The sequence below is a fragment of the Drosophila innubila genome (assembly GCF_004354385.1).
Source record: "Drosophila innubila isolate TH190305 chromosome 2L unlocalized genomic scaffold, UK_Dinn_1.0 4_B_2L, whole genome shotgun sequence".
In the NCBI taxonomy this organism is placed as follows: Eukaryota; Metazoa; Arthropoda; class Insecta; order Diptera; family Drosophilidae; genus Drosophila; species Drosophila innubila.
Window position 1 is genome coordinate 23,686,482 of NW_022995372.1, and position 21,963 is coordinate 23,708,444.

At 35.1% G+C, this 21,963-nt stretch overlaps 1 protein-coding gene across 1 annotated transcript in view; it reads right to left on the reverse strand.

Annotated features, from left to right (window-relative positions):
* The window catches only part of LOC117781239 (probable serine/threonine-protein kinase DDB_G0272282), a 35,516-nt gene extending 14,067 nt beyond the window's left edge, over window positions 1-21,449 (reverse strand). Inside the window, exon 1 of the mRNA XM_034617992.1 lies at window positions 20,809-21,449. The gene's annotated coding sequence lies outside the window, so the exon portion shown is untranslated. The remainder of the gene's footprint in view (window positions 1-20,808) is intronic.
* Between the last annotated feature and the right edge of the window lie 514 nt (window positions 21,450-21,963).

Below are 21,963 nucleotides of genomic sequence, written 5' to 3' on the forward strand. Positions count from 1 at the left end.
GGCTACAACCTACACTACTTAATAAATATTATCAATATAATTAGGAAACTATATTTGTACTCATTTCTAGAAAATTAAGATTCAAGTTTTTTTTTTTCTTAATAGTTTTAAGTTAATTTTAAAACGGGTTTTCTCTGTGTACCAAGTGCGTTGACAAACAGGAAATGTCAGACAGGAACGCGACCTCAAAAATTGAATTTGTGGCAGCAGCAATTTTCGGGTTTCTCATGCCACACGGGGGTAAAACAAATTACGCTAATGGCGTACAGGTTAAGAAGTTGTCCCGACTTTTTTTCGTTAATCCCAGCGCCAGGACGATGAGTGTGTGCGGCTTACAGAACAAGTAAAGAAAGAGTAAAAGACAAAGAGAGAGAGAGAGAGAGAGAGAGAGCGGGAAGGGCTACCACAACAAATTGAAACGCACATTCAACATTGTGTCCTGGCGTTGATTTATTGCTTTTCTTTCCTTTGCTTTCTACTGTTCTAATGTTTGCTCTCGGCATTTAGCTTACAATTTAAACGGAAGGAAGTCAGCACGATAAAGCAAAGAGTGACAACTCTGGCTAACTCTAATTGGAGGCATGTTGGCCATGTGGCAAACAATCTCCCTGGCAAATAATGGATGCGTTTAAGCTCGAAACTCACTGATCCATATGCAAAAATGTTGCAGACATTCGTTTCTTTCTTTCTTCTTTTTTTCTTTGTTGTCCAGCTTATTATTATTTATGACATGTTCAGCAACATTGCGCAGGGTTGTCGTCTTTATACAATGTGTTTATGCGTTGCGCGTTTGCACGTTTTTCAAATCATAATTTGTCAGAGTTGTGTAGGAAAAATAGACGGTGTATTTTTTATGAAGTCATATTAATGCTAACAGGATTTTTTTATAACAACAGAAGGAGAAAGAGAATGGCAGAAGCAGTGTAAAAAGGATAGAAAGTGTCGGAGAAGGAAAGATTTTTTTTTTAAACACGATATTAAATCGAGACATAGGAATATTTTGATGTAATATCAGTGTGACAAAGACTTCATCTAATAAAGGAAATGATAGAAAAAGAAATACTAAGGGAATAAGACGAGAGGAGAATATGAGAGAGAGAATTTTTATTGTGTTGAATACAAGACAAAGAATTATTATTAAATCAACTAAAATATGATAATCAGTTCATAAAGAAATGAAAGTGAGTGAAGGATTGTTTCACAATGAATACGCCAAATTCCTAAAGAATCTCAATTCTCTACTTTACCTCCATTTACATTTAAGCTATTTACCTTTGGCTTCAATGTTCAAACTCTTTCAATTCTCTAGCGTCCCATTCCGAGACTGTGACGTGGCAAAGTAAAGTCTTTATCCCAAGGGAGAAGAGAATAAACACGTTGCCAACATCAGCTTCAGTTGGCACGCCCACGCACAACATTAGCAAGTTTAAATTACGAGTAACGCGACATTACAAAGAGAAAGAGAAACCTTGAAGGTTTCCCAATGTGTATATCCTTTGGTTAGAGAACGTGATTCGATTGCATAAACAACAATAATCAAATGAATACCGCAGTCAGATTTTTTTTCTCTATAAGTGCACATACACACTGTCATACATATATATATATATATAGATGTATATATACCACATTAAAAGACGCGACCAAGTCAAAATGAGAAGACAAACAAAACAGGCAGCTCAGGTGAAACGCCGCAAATGTAATTTGTAAACAAACTATCAATCAAACAAATGGGCAGAATAAACACAGACAAGCCAGGGAATTATACACATACACACATGTATATATGAGATGGTAAGATAGAAGCTTCTCAGATACAAGTAAAAGCAACAAGATACAAAGATACAATGACGACAGCCTCAAGTGCTACCAAACAAAAATGCTACCTGTGAAAACTCCACCTCGGACTTTAAATCTGTCAAGTGTGTGTGCATGTGTGTTGTGTGTGTGTGGGCAGGAAATGCGCTTTAGCTATGCCAAACTAATATGGCATCTAAAATTCTCCCGGTTTGGGTTAAAACTTTTGTTCCAACATGATGAATGGCCAAAAAACAACAGAAAACCGACAAATAAGAGAAAACGAAAAGCGTAAAGAAAAATCCGCCTGTCAGACAGTAGCTGAGGCGTTGTGCCACAAAGGGGCGTGGCATTTGAAAGGTGCAATTTATCTTGACATTTTAATCTGCGTACATTGTAAGCTGCAAGTACTGTAAGCACTTTCAGGCTTTGGCCAACGCCCATGGGTTAACACGCTCTTTAGCCCCCTCCTGCCTGAAATCCAATTAGACAATCAGACACATAAACAATGACCCAAAGCATTGTCGAAATCAAGTGAGAAAGCTACAGTGGAAGGTGATCGGATGTGAAGCATCCTGTAACCGTATTTTTCAAGGAATATAAATTCCAAACACTTGTCAATACACTGTTTTAAAATGAAATGAAAAATAATATGAATAAGAGGGAGTTCTTATAAATTTTCGAAATTGACAGACAGACATTTATAATACAGTTAGTCAAGTATAACTGTGTTGTAAAAGAAACAAATCTCCATTGTTGTTAAAATTGAAAAAAAAAAAAGAAACACCCAATGAATCGGATTATTTCTTTAACTGTAAATTAATAAATAAATTTTATAAATTGAGAAGTGTAGAGTAATTTTTTTTATAAAACATAGTAGCTGAGTAAATAGTCACAAACTAATAGCACCCTTATAAATATTAGATACCGGGTGTAACAAACAAGAAACAAAATATAGCATTGAGTGCAGCCTGCAATGAAGACACTGTCTGGATACGCTTGAAGGAAGAACTTCAGAGCTGGCAGAGCTCAGGTTCAGTTCTGGGATTTGTATCTCTCTCTGACTTTGGGTTTTCTATCTTCCATTTTCCGACTTTCACTTTCGTCAGCAGAATGCAATTAAACGCAAGCTTTACTCGGCACATTTGCGACTGTTTTTTTTTTTTTTTTTTATGCGACGCCTTTGTCTGTGCCTCCAATATGTGTTTGTATAAATGTATCTGTAAGTACGAGCGAGGCGCCGCAGTTCGGTCATTGCTCGTTGTTGGCATGTCTAGAAGTCGATCTGTGTGTGAGTGTGTGTGCTTTGTGTGTGCCCGGGAAAGTGTGAAAAATGCTTTTTTCTTGTTTGTCTTTTGTAGCGCAGTTTCCTCTATATTGATTGGGTTGCCCGTTTCCGTGAAAATATGCGAACACTTTAACTGAGCTAAGAGCGTATTTTCACTTTTATAAATTGTAAGCGCCTTAACAGAACTTATGAGTCTACCCCCTCTAACACCATTATCTTATTGAAAATGTTTGCTCGTTTAGCTTTTTACACTACACTCAACTCAAGGGGTCAGATATCAATGAATAGAACGGAAATTGTGACTTATTGATTCACAACTTGTCTGTGATTCAAAACAATGCAATATTCACAACAGCTTTACAAATTGATTTAATTAAGGTGTCTTTGTGCAACTAATGGCAGCATTTCGAGTGGATTTGTCTGGGAATGTCACTGAAGTGAATATTTAATTAATATAAAAAAATATACAACAACATACATATTATTTCCTATTATCTATTTTAGTATCCTTCAGATACCTCTAGCATTATTCAATTCTATTTTTTCCCTTATATCTTCTGCTTTTCCCACCATCATTTTCAGCACACTGTAAACTCATGTCATAAATCAAGCCACAAAACGGCTTTCGCAATTTTGGTCTAATGCATAAAAAAGTTGACCAAAAATCATTTTTACAACATAAACAAATGGCAAACTGAAGGCCAAAGCTGAAGGGAGGACAAGTTGTTGCCTCTGTTAGGGAGGTCGCCCCACATTGCGTCAGATACATATGTGTATGTGTATCTGTATCTATAGCTACAGCTGGTTATGGATATTGCTCATTAGACTTGTGAAGGCAGCATCCCAATGCTTCTTATTATTTATTTATTTATCCAACTTGCCAGACAGTCAGCTAATTTCAGACCAACTGACCGCATGCCATTTATGCGATGAGAAAACCTACAATATACTTTTCTTTTCTTTTAATTTTTTTTATTTTTTTCACTTCTCCATAAAAAGACGAAAATTTAAATTTGGGAACTAAACAAAGGCAACATGAAGACTTGCCAAATTTGCATTTTTCTTGATATAGAAAAATGACGCAACTAAAATAAAACAAATACATGGTCATATCCATATCCTACATATGGCAAGAGTTTATGTTTAAAGCGTCACTCACTCTTTCAAAGTTGATTTGTTTTCTTATTTTCCTGTTTTTTGTTTTATATGGCATTTTAGGTTTGTTTCTTTTGCATATTTTTATTTTTGGGAATTCTTTATGATTGGCAAATGTAAATAAACTCGGACATGTTTCAGTCATTAGCAAAAACAGAAATACATTTTTGAAGCAAATTTCATAGCTATATTAAGTAAACGAGTAGAAGTTATTTTAAGCTGGGTGTGGCACCTTCATATGCCAAATTGAAATTGGAAATAACAAAATAAAAATACATAAACAATCTTTCTAAAAGTATTTTTAAATTATAATGGTTCTTAGATCTTAAGTGCCATCTTTTTTTCAAAGACTATTTGCAAGAAAATATATAAAAAAAAACTTTCTTTATGAAAGTCTTCACATTTTTTCAACGATTGACAATAATATTGCCAATATTATACTATAATAAAAGCTAGAAAAGAATTTGTTACCTATTCCCAGATTATTCAAATGGAAAATGTGCAAATTGCATTAATTATGGGATTTAAGCATGTGTTGGACAATGACGAGTATAATGCGCGTTCTCACAACTTACTGAACCATTAAAGCACAAGTTCGTTGGCCCACTTTAGCAATAGGCGACAACCAAACAATGGCCAAAATATCAACAACGAAAACAAGAGAGAAAACAACGACAAGAAGTCGCCGACAGAATGTCTATTTAAATGTGTTTTTAATTAAATGCCTTTTGTTCTGGGCTCAAGAACTATTTGGGAAAGACAAAAGCAAAAACCAAGAGGTAATATCTAATGCGGGCATAGAAAAAACTACCTGTCTATCAGTACCTGTATCAGTATCTTTATCCATTCTTCAGTTGTATCTCTGTCTACGTGATGACCAATTTCAGTCTAAATAATTTTAAATATCTTTTTTTCGCGGGCATTTCCCACAGCTCATTAGAAATGCCGCATGGCGTTCTGAAATGGCTTAGAATGTATTTTCCGAATGTAATTACACACAAACACTCGCGTATTTTGTGGATATACAACAAAGCACATTTTTTGTTGGCTTAGAACAAAAAGCAGCTATTGAGTATAAATTGTACATTTATTTTTCTGTGGAATTTCTTATTGTATACTAATACCTATAGTCCTATAAAATGGTAGTTAGACGCGCTTTGCATATTAAACAACAAACACATCTATCAGATACACGATCTTTGTATCTGTGAGATACAAGCACAATGGGCATGTGCCATGCGTATGTTTTTATGGCGCCTCCGTTCGTCATTGAGGCAGCAACAGGTGCACTGACTCCAATGGCAAAACATTATATAAATGTATCTAGATACTTTTTTGATTTGCTGTTTTATGAAGCCCTTCATATTTCCATCCTGTTTCTTTTTTATATGCTTTCTGTCAACTTTTTATATCATTTAGTCCAAATGCGTTTTGGCCACAAATTCCTAACTTAACTAAAGGAAATATTTAAAGAAGCATCAATATTGCAAGTTACACTAAAATATTAATAAAAAAGTATATTTTATCAGCTGATATATTGACTTGATCTGTCTGTTTGTATTTTCTATTTTCTTTATGTAGACTTTTAGGACAAGGCAGCACATCTGAAATGAGTTACAAATACAATTTGCTCAATTGAAGGACATGATGCTCTGATTGATTGACTGAATATGAGTCGACGTGGTTGTAAATAGTTTATATGAATCAATTCCTTTCAATCCTGAAATACAAAACGCAATAAGTTTGAAAAAACATTTCCTTCTCTTGAGGGCGAGTTTTTAATTACAATTACTAAGTTTGAGTAACATTTGACAAACTTTGCATTTCGAAGTGAAAAAACTTTTTGCGGAAAAAACAAATGGAATTCATGTTTTTTTTTGGAACAGTGGAATAACTAATTAAGAAATTGAAAAACTTATTGGTAAAACGAGCTCATGACCTTTCAAACTATGTGTGGCCTCACAACAGGCCTCTTCATCTGGGGCGTCAAAAATTATAATTAACAAATTTGTTTATTATAAATGCCCAGCTGAAACAGGTTGTTGCAAATACGTAAATACACCTAAAAGGTTGACGAATATTGCTTAACATAACAAAAGAGTGAGCATTTAAATACCATCTTTAAGCTGCAAAGTTGTAGGACCAGTTTAAATATAAAAAAAAATCACCAGAAAAGTGAAACATTTAAACCGGCGTGAATTAATAAGATTGTTTCTAAGAATCTTGGTTTATTTTTAAGAGCTCAGTTTTCTTTCTTTTCAGAATTTGAAGCTGATTAGCTCTCAAAGTCGACTTGCTTTGAACATGTTTTGATAAATTGTGGCGCATTGCAAAACTCAAGCGGATGTTTTTCTTAGATATATAATTTATTTAGTATATATACTTATATTAAGGGGTTTATCGCACGTCCGGAGGACGCAGCTGCGAGTGTGCAACATTAACAAGTCGTTGACATTTGAACAGAAGTACAATGAAACCCAAAATCCACAAGATAAACACACAGAATCCGCTCAATAATGCGGGGCATAAAGCCAACACACAGTTTTAAGGCAACACTGCACTGCGAGGGTTACTTAATTAATTATTATAATGCAAGAATTTTTAACTATTATAAGATATTCTAAAAATAATAAATATTTAATAGGAAACTTTTAACGTTTTTCTACTAAAAGTGCTTCTCAAACTTAACTGCATTGCGAGGGCTGTTCAGTAAGTAGTGAATATCGATTAAATGGAATCGAACAAATTGTTTGGCTTAATTCATAATTTATAAAAATAAAAATCTGGCTGCGCTGCAAAGACTGCTCATTAAGTATATGAATTTATTTTATAAAAAATCATTGTATATTTCGCAAACAAAATTATTATTTTTAAGAATTCTACGAACAACACTCTTTCTATGTATACTTGTAGAGCACTTTCAATTTTGAATTTGGAAGACAAAGAAAACAGGGCAAAGGCTTCAACAGAAAAGAACAGAACACACAGGACAATGTCAAATACATACTCATACTGCAAAGTATTTATGTGGCGAGTGCATTTAAATGTCTCCAGAGTCTGGATGTGAATACGGTTTTTCCACTTGCCCCGCAAAGTTGCCAGTTTGCCAGTTTGCCAGACGTGCCTTGTCTGCGACGTGATTTGAACACGCAAAAGATATCCGCACTGGCGTTTTTTGTCTCCCTCTCTTTGTCACTCTCTCTCTCTCTATCCATCTATTTGCCACTTTTTCTTTCAGTTGAGTTTTGTCTTTTTTCTCTATCTCTCTCTTTCTGCGTTTTTTTGGCGTTCTTTTGTCCGGCTGATTGTCTGTCTGTTGCTTCCTAAATGTGTTTTTGGCTGGGTCGTCAGACACGCGCATCTTTTGCTTACTATTTTTTTTCCATCGTCTTGTTTATAAATTTGAGCATTTTATGGCTGCTGAACCCAAACCGTATCCCAGTGGCTTTCTTTATTTTATTTTCAGCGCACACACACAACACACATGGGTATGTGCATGAAAAGTGAATTGTAGAGTCCTTGAAAATAGCTGTCAGCAGTCGGTTTCAACTTCTTGGGCGTGTTAATAACTGCAATGCACTTTTAAGTTGTTCGGAATTGCGTCGCAGATACTTTTGTATCTATGAGTTTTGTTTATGCCTTGTCTCTAGTTTTTCCTGCTGCATTTTCTCCCATTGCCTGCATCTCGCGGCTTGACGTGTGAATCGCTTGGTTTTTATTTTTGGTACGCTTCCGACATATGTTTTGGATTTAAAACCTCATTTTGTGTGTCAATGATTATTTTCTGTCAAATGATGTGAACGACATTTTCCCATTTTCCTATTTTCTACGAATTATTTCCATATTTATACATTTAGCTTCTTCTTTTTTTGAATATTTGTGGCTACCAGCTGTCTACTAAATTTTTCGACTCTAGAAATATCTTATCGAACTGTTGATAATAATATTGATTGATAATGTTGACGTAAGTGGGGAAATGTGTTTAGTTCGATTAAAACGATAAAATCTATTTTTTTTTTTCTATGCGAACTTAAGCATTTTTCTTGGGAAAACCAAAAAATTTTCCGATTAAAATTGATTTATGAATTTGTTCGTTGCTTCAATCATATTCAAATTGAAGCTTATATTTTTATAGCTGTAATTAGACGCTATTTAAATTCAATTCTTGTCTATCTTTTATTTCATTTCTTTTCTTTTTTTTAGTTTTTGTGTGTATTCAATGCTATTGCCAAATTACCCAAGGCCATTGAATGTCTCTTTAAATTCTCGATACACTTGGGGTGATTCACACTATTTCTTACTCTTGGCGCAACATTCCAATGTCGTCGCTAAATCAATTAATAATAATAACAATAATAACCAAAGACGACAAAAATACAAACAAATACTAGAAAAATTTTAGCTTAAATAGCATTTAGAAGTTGTCATTTGATTTTGGCCAAGAACACGACATGTGAAAATTTCACTTTGAGTTAATTAATAAACATAAATCTTTTTGTATTCCTTTTAATTTTTCACACATATTTTTCGACTGTTATCTTTCGCTTTTGTTTGGCGCATTTAATTATTTATTTTCTTTTTATTGACAGTCAAAAAGGCAACAAAAGAGAAACCGCTAAAGACGGAGAAAATCAACGGGCCAACAAAATATATAAAAAATAAACAAAATGAATACAAAAAAACACTTTCATAATACAATGTGCCAAAAATGTATAATTATACAATAACACCAACGACTTTGAGATACTTTGTAAATAATATGAATAAAGATACAAATAGTTCGAGTCTTATTATTTGAGTTGAGTTCTCGCACTTTTCATTAAATATATTTTTTATATATTGTATGTTTTATGGAGAACTTAAATAAATATATTAGAAATTATCCTTTATTTATTTATAAAAAGATTTATAAACCTAGGGTATTTAATCGTAAGCCATCCAAAAAAAGCGTATATTCTATAAGTATTTATTAAATAAACTGCGCCAGGCCTTCTCTTCGGGTCAGTAAGATATTTACTTATCTTATATGTGTTTTATTTGTATTTATACTATATATTATTAATTGAATTGAGCTCAAATTGTGCATCACATTCGCATTAAATAGCAACAATTTCAATGCGAATGCGATCGCAAGTATCTATAAACAAGCGAGGTTGATCTATTTACTCACTTAAAAGCTAAGTATATATCGATAAAGTGGTTACAGATACATGATATATGGCCACAGCAACCACAACGTGTGGGAAATTAAAGGAACAATACGATTAAAAAAAAAAATCAAATAAAAGTGGCACAAACGTTGTTTCCCACGTGCATTTTAACAGTTTCACCTAATTACGTTTTTGCATTCACCGGAAAAAAAGGAAAGGCTGCCTCGTGATGAATACGTATCGTTTGAGTATAGCCCTAAAAAAGCCCCAACCAAAGTTGGAACCACAATCCCAACCCCAGGCACAGTTCCCGCCCCCCGAACACATATTTGAACAGGCCGTAAACATCAGATGCTCACGTTAATTTATGACCTTTATATGACTAAATCGCACTGGTGTCACTCGCTATAAAAGTATCTGTATCTGTATCTATAGCTGATGTATATGTGTAGCTACAGCTATGCGTTGTGCTGGCGTGTGGATTATAAAGCGTCACTGGATTAGTGCTTTAATATAAATAAAAAAACAACAACAAAAAAAGGTGCCACGAGTTGCATTTTTGGGGGGAAAAATAAGAAAGTCGCAAGTTGCTTTAGTTTTCTTATTTATAAAAGGGCGTAAAAAAATGTCTTCCCTGCTACTTGGGGGATTCCCCAACACTGGATCTTGTTTATCCTTAATGTCTTTCTATTTGAATTTGTGAGTTGTATGAGAGCTGCCACCCCCGCTTCTCCTTTTTCTCGCTAGCGACCCCATTTAAAGCATAAAGTCTACTTAAGTATTGTTATGAAAAGGGATAATTTCAGTTAAAATTATTATTTATGGTGTGAAAAGGGCGAAAATATCGTGTCTATGTTTCTTATTTAATTTCCTTAAAAATCCTTTAAATTAAAATTCATATATATTATATAACTTTATATTGTGTAGCCATAAAAAATTAACAAAAAAAAAAAGAGTAAAATGGTTTGTTTTTAATTGTAAAACATTCAAGGTTTTAGAAATATATATTCAAGAAAATCAGATTACATAAGTCCAATAGATCCAATGCAAATTTGATTATATTTGCTGGTTTCATCGATACTAGAATCCCTTCACTCATGCGCCAAAGCACTTTTTCCTAATGGGAAAACCATTTGCAGCACTTGCAGATGAAAGGAGCTCTCTCTCGCTGTGAGTGAGGATATCCTGCAGCTCCTTCTTCATCTACTACTGAGCAGGCTTTTGACACAGAAAAATGTGGCAACTAAAAGCTTTACAAGGCAACAACCAACAGTTGTGGCATTGTGAAAGTGAATGCCCCACAAGAGGGTAGGCCAAATAGTGAATATATATTGTACTCACTGAGTAGTATGAGTCAATGTCTACGCTATTCGAATGACTCACAACTAGACTCACACAACGGACAAATAAATGCCACCCAAAATTTCAATTGGAATTGAAATATTTATGCAAGTCTTGGGGCCAACTCAACAAACAATTGTCAAAGCGAATGGAAATGCAAAATTGCCAACAAGTGAGAAAGGGGGAGGGAGGACAAGTGGCAGGCTAATTACGCGTGTCAAGTATCTTTAAGATACATTTTTGCATAATTAACATTTGCATGCAAATGAGCAAATTAAACAAGAAACTAGAGAAACAGTTAATTCAACAACTTGTTGCACTCCAAGCCTGACTTTCGTCTCGTTGTTGTGGCATGCAACATACCACATTTGTCATGCCACAGGCAGCAGCAACAGCAGCAGCAGCTGTACTAAGTGCCCGTCCATTGTGCTGCCTATTTTCCTATTTGCATACAAGGGACAGGCAAGAACTCGACTTGCTGCCGCATTGCAGTTTTAGATGAAATGGCCAAAGATAGAACCCGGGACGCGCCTATAAAATGCAACGCATTCATTTTCACAGCGCGTATCTGTGAGTTTGCAATGTGTCTGTGACTCATTCTCGATATTTGCACTCGTTGCCCTGCCCAGAAACAGACAGGAGCTGCAAGCACTCACAAAGTATCTGTGGGGCATAAATCAGACGTAGATAAAGAAAATCGCAACAAAACATTAGATAGCTGACAGCATATAAAGATATACATATACTTGTATTAGCGCTTGTTAAGTGTCACAAACTGGGCTCCCTCGTTTCCATGAGCAACAGCGGATGTTGACACACTGACAGACAAGAGGTGGAGAGGAAGGTGTGATGTGCGAACGGGCGTGAGGTGTGACAGGGTAAAGGTGAACAGTGAGCTTGTGTTGTGATCGAAGTCAATTTACTTAGTCAATAGGTAAACAATAAACAGCAGCTAAATGCAATTCTCAAACTGTTTAAGCTTGCTTCCAGAGCAACAACGTAAAGTGATCGATAGCAAAATAACGGAAGTAGAGATTGTTGAATTTTTTGAAGTGTCTCATGGTAACTATAAAAGTAAGTTAAATAAGGAAAATTATTCGGTAACAAATCTAAACTAGCAGAATAACTCCTTATTGATAGGATTTTCGGTAACTGAAGCTAAGATCTTTAGGGAGATCTTGATGTTAAGTATTGAAAATATAGCGATAACAGATGAGATCTTACAAATTATCTTAAAACTGAGAATATACTCAGTTAGCTAGACAATTAGAAAGAATTATCAACGGCAAGAAATCTTTCAAAAAAGAGGCAATAAGTCTAGATCACAATATAAAAATATAATACATGCATTAGATCGCTTTTACAATTAATTATATTAAGTTCTACATTTCACTTTAATTTCTATAAATATTTATCCCATCTTAACAGAAATAAGCATCACTTGCATATTACTTCATTTTAATGACTATATTTAAATATTTACAACATTTGACAACATTTTGAATATCTAATTTCATTAGTTATTGGAACTTAATTGCTTTATTCAATTTGGGCAAATCTGTTCAAAGTGCGTGGAAAAATTCAATATCAAATAAACAACGTCAACAACTACATACACAACAGCACTTGGTGTTGATCAAATGAAAGCAATTACAATAAATTAATTTAATGGCAGTAAAAACAATTTGCACTGCAAAAATAACAAAGAAAAGAAAACAACCAAAATACAATAAAAATAAAAACAACAAGTGAGGGGAAATGTATTTTAATTGCGCACAATAGGAGCTGGAATTTGTGAAGCCTAGACAGAGTGAGAGCGAGAGAGAGAAAGGGACAGACCCTTGGGCTGATTCAAGAGTCCAAGTGTCCATTTCAAGTCATTGATCTTCGTTTGGCAAACATCAAAATGGACACGCCCCAGACGACAGCAGCAGCGACAACAACAACAACAAGAGCAACAGTAGCAACAATGACAACAAGTACAACAACATTCGCATCAATTTCAAATACAACAACATGAAAAGAGACATCAATGTCGCCCTTAACATATACTGTCAAAGTCAGACTGAAAGGTCGAGAGCATTTCCTGATGATGTTGTTCTAGTTGTTTCACTCTTTGTTGTTGCTGTTGCTGTTGCCTGAGGGTAAAGGCCCTTTTTTCTTAAGTGCAAACAACATTTTCTCTACGTTGTGTTCGATTTAATAGTTTTGTTAGCATTTTCTCATATATGCGCATTCGGAATTCGAACCCTTCAAAAACTTGGCGCCATCTGTATGCAAATTTCAAATAGAATACTGGTTCGACAAAAAAGGGGCAAACTTTGATAGGGTTCAACTTCAGATTGGGTTTGGGTCTGGCACGCGAGAGAGAGGAAGTTGAAAATGTAATAAAAATTGCTTTGCTATCGTCGTTTTGTTATAATTAGCATTTGCCGCATGGCAGCAGCTGGCGGTGGCAACAAGGCAGACCAGAAGACAGGAGGCATGAGGCAAGGGGCACGAATTTCCTAGTTCAAAGTCATAAAAACTCAGGTTAGACGCCGTTTGGTGGTCGCAACTTCTGGCAGACTTGACTGCCAAATGCATTGACTAACTATTGACTGCCTGAAATGCCCTTACTTTCACAGGGTACATCAGAATGTAGATTGTTGAACCATAAGCAGGGATCGCAATTATAAGTTATCAGTTTTTAAATATAAAACGTAATACAAACTATTTGAATTAATAGACAAATTTTTGTCTGAAAACAGGATAAATTTATATTCAATTCTCACAATAAAGATTATAATTACAATTTAATTTTTACATAAATTAAAAGTCACAAAAATTGAATAAAATAGTTCATAAATTTTTTATTAAAATAAAAGAGAGGATTAAAAAGTCCCTAAACCGAAATTGCATATTTGAAGTGCATTTAAAATTCGATGTTTAACCTCTTAATATTTTCGTTGCACTTTTACAACTTAATATTTTTCAAAGTTTTTCCCTTTTGTCAGTTGCATTCACATTTAATTTTCCATAGTACACCCTCTCTGCATATTGAATAAGTGCCACATAAGCCATTATTTTTGAGTTGCCAAGGGCTACTTCCCCCCTTCTCTTCTTTCACAAGGCACATGCAATTAACTGTAGACTGTGAGGCAGGCATGAGGGTGTCGGGTTGAGTTGCCTTGCCCTTGGAAAATGGAAAATATTATTATTATGAGTGTGGATACTTTTTATTGTCTTGATAGTCAGACGGCAGTCAACTAGCCGAGGCACATTAGGAGCATATCCGACTAGATACACACACATATTTATTTATCATATGCAGTTCTAGTGAGTCTGGTCGTGTCTCTGGATTGTGAAGAAAATGGCGCTTCTGCGGCTTCTATTACCGTCTTGTTTACCTACGTGCCGTGTCGGCGAACTATTAAATTAATTATGCCCGTTTTAATGGCGCTGACTCGCTTTTGTTTTATAGATTTATAAAAAAAGGCGACCCAACAACAATTTAGAACACACAACAATTCATGCCACATCGTTTGCTTCTAGTTATCTTTAAATGTTTTTTCGCATGAAGAACTTTGCAATTTTAATAGTTCTCATTGCCCTGGGGACGTACTTAGTGTGGTTCTAGACTGGTATTTTTTTGGTTAAACATTAATTTATCTGTTTAATAAACAACCCTGCACGTAATCTAGAAAATACTTTTTTATTATTATTACTATTATGTCATAAATTCAGTTGAAAATGTTTTATTATCATTTGCGGTGTAAAACCCTCAAGTAGGCATAAATAAATCAGAGAGAAGGCTGCGGACGAGTGTGCTCGACTAGGAAATACTCGGTACAATTATGTAAAATATTAAAATTAAAGTTATTCTGTTTATTGAAAAGATGAGACAATAAGCAAGGATAATAAGAAGAAGAAAAAGCACAAACATAAATTTAAGGGTTGTAGCTCTTTGCTTATATAGGCTATATTTTTGTACTGTAAGTGCAGTATACCCAAATCACTCATTTAATGACAACAGGGTGTTCTAATCGCACATTCATTTCAATTTGAATGTCACGTAATGCAATTAAGAATGCATTTGAGATGACTTTCTTGGGAATATTATGAAATCATCAACCCAAACAGCTATTTATTATCTATTTAAGCGGTTTGTTGTGCAGTTTTTAATTAGTGCAAAATTGCAAATTACAATTGAAATGCAAAGCAACGTAATAAAATATACTTGTTTTACATTTAATCAGACTCTTCAAATTGCGATTTAATAAATGACAACATGCGCATCGACTGGACTGAAAATGTGATTAAAATTAAGTCTGAAATTGTTATAAGATTTGTGTAAAAAATAAGATTAAGGTTAAGTTCCTTTCCGGATGTCTAAATGCAATTGATTCGTCATTCGCGTGGCTGTTTAACGCCTTTTGCTTTCAGATGTCTGTAAATTGTTTGTTGTTTTGCTGCCAGTTTTAGCAGAGCTCTAATAAGCACAACAATAATGACAATGAGAATCATCATAATAACAACAACAACAACTTGCCAAGTTCAGTATTGCATTACAATGATGACTTTGGCCTAAAGAAGTTGGCATTTTGTGTTCGTTCGTGCCCGAAATTCGAAATCTGAAATCTCAATTCTAAAATCCTCACATTACAACAATCCACAAGATACGACAATAAACAATTACACTTGCACGCGCCACGTCCAAGCATTGTGTTCTCTTTCTTTTTGTTGTTATTTCTTTTTTTGGGCTCTCGGCAACAGTTTGTTAAGTAATTCAACAAAATATTGAATTTCATTAAATGCAAACAAAAACTTTGTCTGCCCGTGCGAAAATTTCTATGCCCCAAAGTCATATTCCCAAAATGTTCAGGGATAAAACACACAATACTCTTTAAATTACAAGAAGAAATGGGGAGATAAAGTTTATACTATGGAAAACATATGTGGAGCAAATGGAACGGAATAAATTGTAATAACCAAAAATTGAAACAAATGGAATGAAACATGTTTTTGCAACTCAAATATGAAAATTGAATATTATTTGTAATAAGAAGTAAAATGTTGAAACTACGCAAATCAAATGAAATGGAACATGACTAACTGAAAACTAAAGAGGACAAACATTTAGATATACCTAGAGTTTTCAAACTATTATAATCACTGATAAATACAAATGAAACAAGTGGAATCGAACACGTAAGCTTTGAATTCGTAGCACTTTTAAGGCCAGTTTCGAGTAGACCAAAAATTTCCGCCGGCAGAAAGTTTTCGATTGAATAGTTGTCAAATTCTTCTTCTTCTCTTTACGGCACCGCAATTTTTAAATGGGACCGTTAGACCAGAACGTTTTCTGGGCTACTCGATACGGGCCTTTAGATTTAAACCTAATCAAAATGTTTATTTGAAGTAAATTCAAGTATTATATGCAACGAAATCTATTTACAAAACTTGTTAAAGCTAAAGTAAAATACAAATGAAGTTTTCCAACTGATTTTCAGTGCATTTAAAATAGAAAAAAGGAACCAGAAGCGCAAGATAAACTTTCTGAAAAATAGATGTACGAGTTGAAAGAAAATAAAGTACAAATTTTAGTTAAGAGAAACAAATTCCAAACAGTCGGCAGAAGAAACTCCAACTAAATACGTATAAAGAGACAAACAACTGGACATGGAACGGTGGAATTAAAGTAGCAGGAAAATAAATGCCATATGCTTGAAAAATGTTTTAATTACATGTGTGTGCAGATACTTGTATGCAGCAGTGTTAACTTTTTTTTAGCTGTGTTGTGTATGTCTGCGGTTACCTGGCTACGGTGTCTTGTTTTCGCACCTGCAACCGATTATAATCGCGCTCCGTCGATCAACTTTAAATAGAGTTGACCACACGTGCCCCGAACAACAAAGCAACAGCAACAACAACGAGATAGAGAATAATATTTGCTTGCTATTTTTATTCAGGGGTCGCTTAGCTAATGCACTATTGGGAAAAATAGTGCGAGGGCCAAAAACATGAGTGCAAATATTGTAATGGCAAAATGCAATTATTTTTAGCGCATGCAACGAACCGACAAACGTTGCACGGGGCACGGTCGCTTGTGGCACACGCGTTGCGCATGTTTGTTGACAATTAATGTGCACAAGTTGTTGTTGCAATTCTTGCTGCTGTTGATTGTTGTTGCTGTTGATTGTTGGTTGTTGGGCGCACCCAAAAAGCAAGTTAGCAACCGGCGTCGCATTGCAAATGCACTTTATGCATTAATTTCCGCATTACTTGGACACATTTGGAGCGATTCAGATAAAAGCGCTGTCAACCCCAACAACAGCAATTGTGAGCTACCACAACAACATTAACAAACTGACCAATTGCACAAAATTCTTGCACGGCAACTGTAAATTTAATGAACGCATCCGCTGCAGGGTCACAACACTTGCCCCACTCTCTTGTTCTTGCCACTTGGGTGACACAATGTGCAACCAATCGAGCATATAACCCCCACCTTCCCCACTCACTCACTCATTCCATTCATTCACTTACTCGTTCACTCATTCAAACACAACTTGATTATGATGAAACTGGACGCATCGCACTTTGATGTTGTTTTAGTGGCTTTTCTGCTGTCAACGGCATCTCGACCGGAGAGAGGTTAATATACCCTGATAAACCGCAAATTGTGGCTCCATCTTCTTCTTCTTCTCACTCATTCTCTTGCAATATCGCTACTTGCATCCAAAGGGCATTAATGTCGCGTCACTGTTAGTTGTCTTTTCTTATGGATTTATTGTATTCACTAGCATTTGTTGTAAGCTTGCGATTTGCAGCCCTCACTTTGGTTTGAAACGAAATGGGAAGAAACAAAAGGTAACGTTCGAGGTAACGTTCGAGTATTCCAAATGGTTTCACACTGAGAGCAGCATTATGTCATATATTTTTTGTGTGGCTAATGCACTTGGATTTCAATGGATTCTATATTAAATGTTGCAAAAAATAGTAAGTTTTGGTGTGATCATTAACTGATAAACACATGTTCCATTTCCCAATGTTCCAATGAAAGGAATGGGAGAAAAGAGCAGAAAAAAAAATATAAATAATGAAATTTAGTGTTCCATTCTAAATAGTGCTATGCTAAAATGTAGTCAAAATTGGAGAAAAATAAAAAAAATACAATTTTAAATCAATATTTATGTACCATTTTTTCATTCGCATTGACAAACTTTTATTAATACCACATTGATCCTATGTCAGTTATTAGAATATCTTTAAAAGACAGTCATGCGCAAACTTAAAATTTCTATTGAAAATTTAATATTTTCCAGAGATTAGATAAGATAACACAAAAGTTAAAAATATAGACCAGCTGAAAGAACCAGCCAATCTATGTGTAAAACTTTGAGTTCGATATGCTACCAATTGTATGGACAATAAAATGTAACAACAAGTTTATAGCATACAATTTCGGGACGCTTTTAATCAAATGAAAGGTGAGAAAGGCAAAAATGCAATCGACACGTTGCCATCGCAACTTCTTCAATTCTCCAATTGCGATTCCCAACATCGAAAAAAAAACGCGTATTTCCAGTGTCATCAAAAGTGGCAACTATTGATTTTTTGTTGGTGTTGCCTTTTGGTGACTTTGTGCACTTGCAACTGAGTGAAATGGTAAAGTGGCCCAGAGAAGCCAGAGAATCAGGCGGAATGCCGACACCGCGCGCCATTTGCATTCTTGGCACTAAAAAAGTTGGCAACACTTAACGGTCCACTTCCCTCTCCCTTCCTTGCCTCACCTCTTTACCGCAATGTACCCAATTCTACGAGCCGCTTGTAGTTTTCTGTGTTTTTGGCATGTTTCATTGGCAGGCGCGCTTAAAATATGCAGAAAAAGTCGCGACAAGACGCGCAGCAGGTGGGTTAACTTATAGGGGGAAAGGGGGATGAAGGCGGAGGGGTAGAGGGCGGAGGGAGTGGAGTGCAACAGGAGCGGCTCCACACTCAGTTGACAATTGGTTGCGCAGTGTTTATTGTGCGACACTTGATAAAAATTGCCACCGCTAGAGGTCGCCACCCCTGTGGCAATTGTTGTGGCTTGTTTCCATTGCAGACAGGCAAAACTATTGGAAACAAAGTTCTCAATTGCAAAAACACCAAAAAGCTTCATAGTAGAAAACTTTATTTAAACTTTGTTGACTCGTTTCAAGATTAATGCAAAGAAAGAACAACGTTTTATTTGACAAAAAGCCTGTTTTAATTCAACACGTTAGTTTTCTCATAGGGATCTTTGGAATTGCAAATTTGAAATTGAAATCGCTAAACCGTAATCATTATAAGCACTTTATTTCCTCATATTAAGATAAATGATGCGGAAATAAAGCAATTAAAACGATTTATTTATTTCGATTTTAAGAATTATTTAGCATGAAATTCTTGAGAATTGAGTACGCGTTTCGGGATATTGGAACAGGAAGTGTTAAGCTCGCAACGACATCCACAAGGGTCGCCACCCACTTCAATTGTGTGCGCGTCAGACACTCTAATACACATACATATAGATAGTCACAGTTGTAGAAATATGTAGTATTTATCTATGTCTGGTTAGCAAGTTGTACAATTGCTGCACCGTCATTTTCGCTTGTCTTTCTATCTTCATTTTTATTTTATTTGTATTTGGCGCAGTGAATTTGTTGTGAATTTATTTTTGGGGCCAAAAGTTTTGGCCTATTGGGAAAAATGACTAGCAAACGGGTTAGTACTGAAAGTGTGTAACTTCACTCAGGGGCGTCATGCGGTCTCCCCAACTAACCTTCGTCTGGCTGCTCGCTGGGCCGTATCCTGACCTTTTCCATAATGATTTGTTGTGTCCCTTTTCTCTTTTTTTGTCCATTTCATGTTGCCAAATAATTTCCAAACATTTTCATCATTGGGCGTTGCTTGGAATTTTCATAAAATTCGATTCTCTACTGCATTATTATCTACTCTTGTCTCTTGTTTATTTAAGTACATCAAGTATATAAAACAAAAAGGAAAAGCTGATTGTTTTTCTTACGATAAGGTGGGTGAACATTGGGTTTAGCTGGCTGCCCATGCGTCATGAATTGTTTCAGTTGAAATATCTCAAAAAATATAACTTAAGAGACTTGAACCTTTTAGTTTCATTTCATTTCATATCTAACCTTAAAAAAACTTATCGATGATATTTGAATACGAGAACTTTAACAACTTAAATACAATCCATTCCCATGCATTTAAAGTGCCAATTTTTTTTTAAACAACTTGAATATCGATGCCATTTAACAAAAGAACTTCTCAACCATTTTCTATTTCATAAAATCTTTTTTCTGTGATTGTATAAGGATATAAGTTATCGATACAATTCGATTACACACGACCCATCTCTAAGCAACAATATCTACATCGATACCATTTCTTTCCGTTTTATCAACGCTATTTGGTCAACAACTCGTATATCGGTATTATTTCATTCCACAAATTCCAATGCCATTCTTTATAGTTAGAGTTCTGTGTCTGATCAATCCAAATCACGTGCTCACACCTACACCTACACCTACACACTCTTAACATACTAAGTGTTAATTATTTTGCTTGATCAAACGATACTTTTTGACTAGCACAAAAATCGTAACGCGTGTCATATAAATATAAATTACTCATGTGGCAAAGTTAAATAAATAAAACCCGACTGGCGTCAGAGCGTGAGGAAATTGTTGGGTATTGTATAAAATCCCATATTCTAACCGAAAATAATTGATAATAACAAAAACAAAAAAACAACAAAAAGTCAATAAAGCGGAAACATGAAACTGACGTCACAGAGACGTCTATTTGTTTATTAAGTATCAAAGTATGATTAACCAAAAAGGTAAGCTAGGGGGTACCACCAAGAGGGGGAAGGGGAAATGGGGGTTATCTAAAACTTCCTAGGCAAATGGGCCAAGAGAATCGAGTGACGACCTTGTCTATAATTTATTAACTGAGCTTTTAGCTGACGCGTTTTGCTAATTGATTTTTTTTCGCTTTTTGTACTTGTAAATTGCTGTCAATAAAAAAAAAATATTTATTTGCAATATTTACATGGAAGATTCAGGGAGAGCAGCTCCAAAGTTGGAATATTTCTTGATTTATTGACTCGACAGGCACTTTTTGAATTGTTTTCAATTCAATTCGGAAACTGCACTATTTTCTTGCTTCTAGATTAGATTTTTTCAACTCTTACTATCGCACAATTTTTACATTTTTTTTTTTTTTGCGATTAAATTTATAAGGCGTCGTGTTATCACAAAATTTCTAGACACTAGCCAAATGTTTGCATGAGACGTATACACATAAATAAAACTAGTTTATTTATTTTAAAAAATTTTTACAATTTGAAATTCATTTTAATTTTTTGCACTAATTCCTTTGAGATTTTTGTTGTTGACTTTTTTTGTTGCCACCTTTATTGTTGTTTTATCAAAAACTATAAATAAATTGAAACCGTGCGCCGGGTTCACTAAATCTTTTTTATTTTGGCACTCCGACAAAACGCGGGATTCTCGCACACAAAAATAACACGACAAATTAAATTTGTTTTTGGTTTTTCTTTCCGTTTTCTTATTTCGAGTGCCGCACGACGCCGACGAAATTCGTCCGTTACGTTGACATTTTGTTTTGGATTCTCGACTGTTAATGGTGCGAGGGCAACAACAACAAGTGTTTCGATGTGAAAAAAAACTTAACAGCATATGTTCTTGTTACTGTCCATTGGCTGTTATGCTCAAAGTGGACTGTAATTTAGCTGTTGCTCTCGAGCTGCAATGTTAACTCAATGTTAACTCACTGTTAAGCGCGAACGAACAGCAGGTTAACAGTATCTGCTGCTCATAACATTGATTAAGAGCATAAAGTTTCTCTTTGAGGGCAGCTCACAACAAGTGTCTTTTACATTTAAGAGAGCACAGTTGTTAGTTGTTTACAAGTTTAAAAGAGTTTAAAAGTGCTTAGGCATGTATGTACATATACTGTAAAATTAATAAAGGATACATTGTGTTGTCAATTTACAAACAGCTGGAATTGAAATACTTGCAACACAAGTGAAGCCATTTGCATGCAGACGTCATAAACTGCAATGCTATGGCCACATTTGTGCTGCTTGGCCACTTCGATTAGCCAGCCATTGTGTGTTGGCCAAAAGCCGGAGTGGGAGTGGGGGGGAGTACATGGTCATTGTTGCCACTCGTCGTCGTCGTT